This window comes from Malaclemys terrapin, chromosome 3 (assembly GCF_027887155.1).
Source record: "Malaclemys terrapin pileata isolate rMalTer1 chromosome 3, rMalTer1.hap1, whole genome shotgun sequence".
NCBI lineage: Eukaryota > Metazoa > Chordata > Testudines > Emydidae > Malaclemys > Malaclemys terrapin.
The window spans coordinates 44,063,776-44,069,775 of NC_071507.1; positions in this window are offsets into that span (position 1 = coordinate 44,063,776).

Consider the following 6,000-nt stretch of genomic DNA (forward strand, 5'->3'; position numbering starts at 1 on the left):
AGGGAGTCTGTCTCTGGGCCACCTCCACCCCTCAGTTGGTGGAATTTTATCCCAGATTTAAAAACTACTTGGAGAATGGCAGTCGCTGGAATGTCTTGTGGCATTATCCTGATATGTATGAAAAGCATAAGATGACGTCTGCGGATAATGGCCCCAGTAGTCTGTAGACCGGAGCGACTGTAAACATCTGCATTACAGATTAAGTCATTCCACTTTATGCCCAATATTAAACATTGTCATTTTGTGTTGAAAGCCTCCAGCTTTGCCCAGTCTGAGAGGCATAGTGTCCATGTTTTGCAACCGTATAACAGTACGGAGACGATATAGCTCGAATAGATCCTGAACTTGTTTGTCATGCTGAGATTATATTGATTCCATATTCGTTGTAAACAACCCCTGGCAGATGCTGCAATGCCAATGTGGTGGATTCATAGATTATAGGACTGGAAGGGACCTCGAGAGGTCATCGAGTCCAGTCCCCTGCCCGCATGGCAGGACCAAATACTGTCTAGACCATCCCTGATAGACATTTATCTAACCTACTCTTAAATATCTCCAGAGATGGAGATTCCACAACCTCCCTAGGCAATTTGTTCCAGTGTTTAACCACCCTGACAGTTAGGAACTTTTTCCTAATGTCCAACCTAGACCTCCCTTGCTGCAAGGAACCTCCATGTGAGAGTTGGAGGAACTGGTGTGTATAGAATCCAAATAGCAAAAGCTGGAGACTGCTTCAACAGATTCATTATTCAAAGAGATTGAGGTTGCGGGTGGACCTGATCCTAGATTTTGCAGCTTTGTCTTTGACCATGAAACACGGAGGCCGACCTTAGCTGACTCCTCCTCCATTTGCTGGAGTGCCTTGCGAAACCTGTCAGGGCTCTGTACTAGAAGAACAATGTCATCCACCTAGTCAAGGTCTGAGAACAAGAGATCACCAATCTTAATGCCTATGGACCTGATGGAATGCTACATTATTAGGACCCCACGTCCTAAGGTGACCATGAAATATGATCTCCCCTGTGAAATCTAGTCTCTCCCATTGAAATCTGGCTGTTGTAGAGGAAACCAGATTTCAAAGAGCTGAGTGGGTGGAGAGCGGTGGCTGCTGGCCAAGAGCCCAGCTCTGAAGGCAGCACCGCCGACAGCAGCAGCACAGAAGTGTGGGTGGCATAGACACCGACTTCCCCTCTAGCCGGGAGGTGCTCAACCTCCCCCTTTATCCCAGGCCCCTCCCCCACTTCACCCCTTTCCCCAAGCTCCAGCCTCCGCCCCTTTACCCAAGCCCCCGTTCCACCTCTTCCCTGCCTCCTCCCCTGAGCGTGCCCCATCCCCGCTCTTCCCCCTCCCTCCCAGAGCTTCCTACAAGCCGCAAAACATCTGTTCGTGGCAGGCAGGAGGCCCTGGGAGGGAGGGGGAGGAGTTGGTCAGCAGGGCCGCTGGCAGGTGAGAGGTGCTAGGGGGCAGGGAGAGGGGAGCTAGGCTGCCAGTGGGTGCTAAGCACCCACTAATTTTTCTCTGTGGGTACTCCAGCCCTGGAGCACCCATGGAGTCAGCACCTATGGAGAGTTGAATGGTATGGTATTACTACACACTTACTTCTGTGCTGCTGCTGGAGGCAGCGTTGCCTTCAGAGCTGGGCGCCCAGCCAGTAGCTGCCCTTCGGCCGCCCATCTCTGAAGGCAGCAATGCAGACGTAAGGGTGGCAATACCACAACTCCCCTACAATAGCCTTGTCACACCTCCCCATAACTCCCTTTTCGGTTGGTACCCCCACAGTTACAACACCAGGAAATTTACAATTTAAATATCCGAAACCGTGACATTTATGGATTTTTAAATCCTATGATCATGAAATTGACCAAAATGGACCGTGAATTTGGTAGGGCCCTATGCATTATGAAATCCATTGCCCAACAAAATTGTGCAGGGGTCAAGACACAGCCCTGCCTGACACCAGATACTGATTTAAAAGGTGCCGACATCCGATTCCCAAGATGTACACAGGCAGTGGTTCCATTATGCAGCTTGCTAATCAAGTCCAGCAGAGTGGTTGGAACACCTACGCCCTTTACGGCCCTCCATAGCACAACTCTGTCAACTGAATCAAACGCAGCCTTAAGATTGACATATGCCACGAGCAGGGGCTTCTTGAACTTGCGATGTATCTCTGACAACAAGCAGAGGGCCAAAATGGTATCTAATGTAGACCTGTTCCTTGTAAAGCCTGATTGATGGCGTGCTTCACTTCATCCAATGTTAGTGCGTTAGTACAAGGGTCTGGGTCCAAAACCACAGTGGCTGACAAATCATCCAGCTCTGAGCAAGCGGTAGCTGAAGGGTGGTTCAGGGTGCTGTGATAATGTTCCAGCCAGCGTAAGAGGATGTCATCATCCGATTTACATGGAAGGCTTTGGCTGTCGTTTAAGATGCCTGTTCACAGTGACTACCTCTTGACCGCTGAGATTACAGATCACGCAGAATGCCGGCTTTAAGTCCCCCCTGGCTAAGCTGAGTTCATCATCATCTGCCACTAGGTTATAATAGATGAGCCTAGGAGCTTAAATTCATAACTTTGCTAGACACTAAAAATCATGGTCTTAATAAAGACACTGGATTTATGGCTGATTACAACAATCTGTAAACCGCTAACTTCCCTTTTTTGTCCTATCACTGCAGAGGTGTTAAAGGGCCACTTCACCTTGAATGGTCTCTTAGAATATGTGTTAACTGCTTATGCTATACAATCTGTTCCATCGTGAATTTAGCTGTGACACTCTGAATATCTTTCCCAGACCTGAAGAAGAAGCTTGAAAGTTTGTCTCTCAACAGAAGTTGGTCCTATAAAAAGATATTATGTCACACACCTCATCGCTCCAATATCCTGGGACCAACACGGCTATAACAACACTGCAAAGAACAATATCAATGTCATTTGGTATTGGTAAGACATCACAAGATAGTAGTCTTAAAAGATAACAGGAGAGATCTCAGACAATGTTCATTTGTAGGTGACAAGAGTTTATTTTCTCAAGCAGTTTTTCAGGGCAACTCAATTCTGGATATCTTATATGTTTTTCAAATGCTGTACAATGCATAAGAGATTCTGATTGCCCAGGCAGAGTAAGTAAGTTTTCTTTCCCACGCTTCAGTGATATTTCTTGTGATGCTGGACTGTCTACAGACCATTCTTGAAATACCACGCTAGCCATTGAATGGAAGGTATTCTTAACATCAATAGTTTCTTCATTGATGTCTATATTATCATCTCCTTCATGGAGGAGATTTCTGCCAGCATAAAGTGATACAGTTCCATTTGGAATCTTTCTATGTCAGTTTTTGCAGCACTTGTGATAAACCGCCTCAGCTCATCAGAAGTGATGCAGAATCCATGAAGATGTAATATGTCAATTAAATTGTGAGACCCAAACTCATGGCATAGCTGTGCAGCAATGTTTACATGTAGTGGTGTGATAATTTAGGAACTGTTAAATACTATGCACTCCGCAATTGAGAGGGACCTTCTTTTAATGTCTTCTGAAGGATAATGCTCATTGCTGGCTGAATTATACGCCTCTTTATCTATCAACCAAAGGATGAACTCACGCATCAACTGGGCACAAAAGTAGCTGACCTCTGTAAACGACAATCACCTGGCTCTGGATAATATTCTGAGGTTTTCATTTTGACTATTTCAGACCAAAGGACTGAAGCAACATTCTACAAAACCTCTTGTTCATTTGAAAGCTATTCATCAGGCGTACTTGCCAGAAGAACATCCATAAAATACTTGGATGACTTAAGCTTCTGCTTCAGATTACTAGCATCTTGGATAGCATCGGCTAATGTTATTGCACTGCATAGAACGTTGGTAGACTTGCCTTGTCCATACTGTGCATGAAATGAAATTGCGGAACCATAGTGTTTTTCTAATCTTGCCTGTAATTTGCTCTTGGAATAGCTTCCTGTTTCTACATCTGAGGACTTTGTCTTTGTAGCAGCGTGGACAAAATAAAAGACTTCTTCTTGTACATAAGATCATTGGCTATCTCTTCAACCAGCTAATAAAATGCAATGTCCTAAGGTGACTGTAACTAGATGGTTTTGCTTTAAAATTTGTTTTATTCAAGTATGAAGAAAGTGACATGGAGTGATAAACTGCATCCTTAGCAAACAAGTCTTCCATAGATATTCTGTACAACATGTCATCACCTCCTCTTTGAAGTGCTGCCTCCTTTAGACTCCTGGTTACTCTCTCAAATGTTTCTATTTTATGAAGTTTCTTCACTTTCTTGTGTCTTTGTCTCACACAAACAATGCAACAGGACCATTTGCTGGAGTATGTGCTTGCTCCGATAGCTACAGAAGAAGGTGAACATGATGCTCTCTGATCAGAGTCTGTTTTCTTTCCTGGATTCAAAACAACTTTGACATGCCCAATTTGACTTGCTTGTGTATTTCCGAAAGCAACTCCTGTGCTACAGAAGTGGTGGCACATCATCTAAACTAGAAAACTCATCTAGTAGCTGCCAATACAATTAATCTCTGCTGGCTTCTACAGTCAGCACCACAGAATTCTGCCCAGCACCAGTGGCTTTTGATAATTTTGCATTGTTTTTTATTTTCTTGACAAATAACACATTTCTCAAAATTTTTAGAGTCTTTTTCTTTTTGATGTAAGCTTTAAAGGGCTTGTATCCTCCATGTTTTCATATACCATAACTTCCCCATAGAGGTAACATTCTGAAAGTATATCATTAGCATAACCACCACCACTGTCATCATTTTTCATTTTGTACAAATATCCAGACTAGTGCTAAATTAGATCTATATGTTAGTATCAAAATTGCCATTTTTGTTTAGTGAGCACTTTGATTGAAGCCCAATTTAAGATGTGTATTGTCATCGCTAACACTAATACTGACCTGCGCATAAGTGTCACTGAATTAAAAAGCTAGTTTCTAGAATATTTCAAATCTAGTACTACATGCATTTACAAATTAAAACCTTTTATCAGGAAGACTAGATGCTATGTTGTATATACAAAAGCTTACAAATGGAGAAGCATTACATAAGGAATTCACATACATTTATATCTATCCGCCATGCAGTACACAACAATGGGCATGCAATCTACTGCTATTGGTGCACAACCTTCAGTGTGAGATTGAGCTGGTCAACAAATTTCAATTAAAAATATAGACAATTATTATAATCGCATGTGTGATACTTTGACAATTAAGAACATGCAATTTGAAAACATTTCATGTGAGTATACTGCGAAATGTTGATATTCACCATTTTTGCCCCATTCTAAAGTTTCATAATTTCTGGAAAAAAACTATTTGCTCATGCAAACCTAATAAAAATCTTGTAATACACTGTCATTTGGTGGCTTTGACCAATAAACACCACATTAAGATGTGGAAATTAACTTAAACAGTAAAAACTGTAGTCATAGTCATGTTTCTAGAGCTGTGCAAAAAATGACACTTTCTCATTTTGGGAATAATTATTTTACCTCGCCTACAGGCTTACGGCACCACTTGACAGCTCCACATCATACCTCAACTAAATGTACACAAAATAAGCTTTCAGATGATATATGATATGGGTGTGTATAGAGTGGGAACATTAAACTCCAACAATATGGCCTTTTTTAAAGAATTCCCACATGCCTAGCAAGGTAAATTGCCAAGGGAATCAGGGAATGCTGGACGTGAATCAGGGAAAAGCCTCCTGAATCTATCCTCAGACAGTGACCAGGAATCCTTGCATGAAGGGTATTATGGAACTGTCCTCAGGTTGAGGGATGAATTTAGTCTCCACCAGCCTTTACATTTGGCACCCAAATAAAGCTTAATTACTAGGCTTTATGCAGGTTTCTGGAATTCTACCCCCGTAGACCTTGAGCCGGCAAGTCCTTATGCAGCAGGGAGCACAATCTTGTTCTCAACCTCCTTTCACATTTAATTACTTATTCTCAAAGGTTTAAGATAA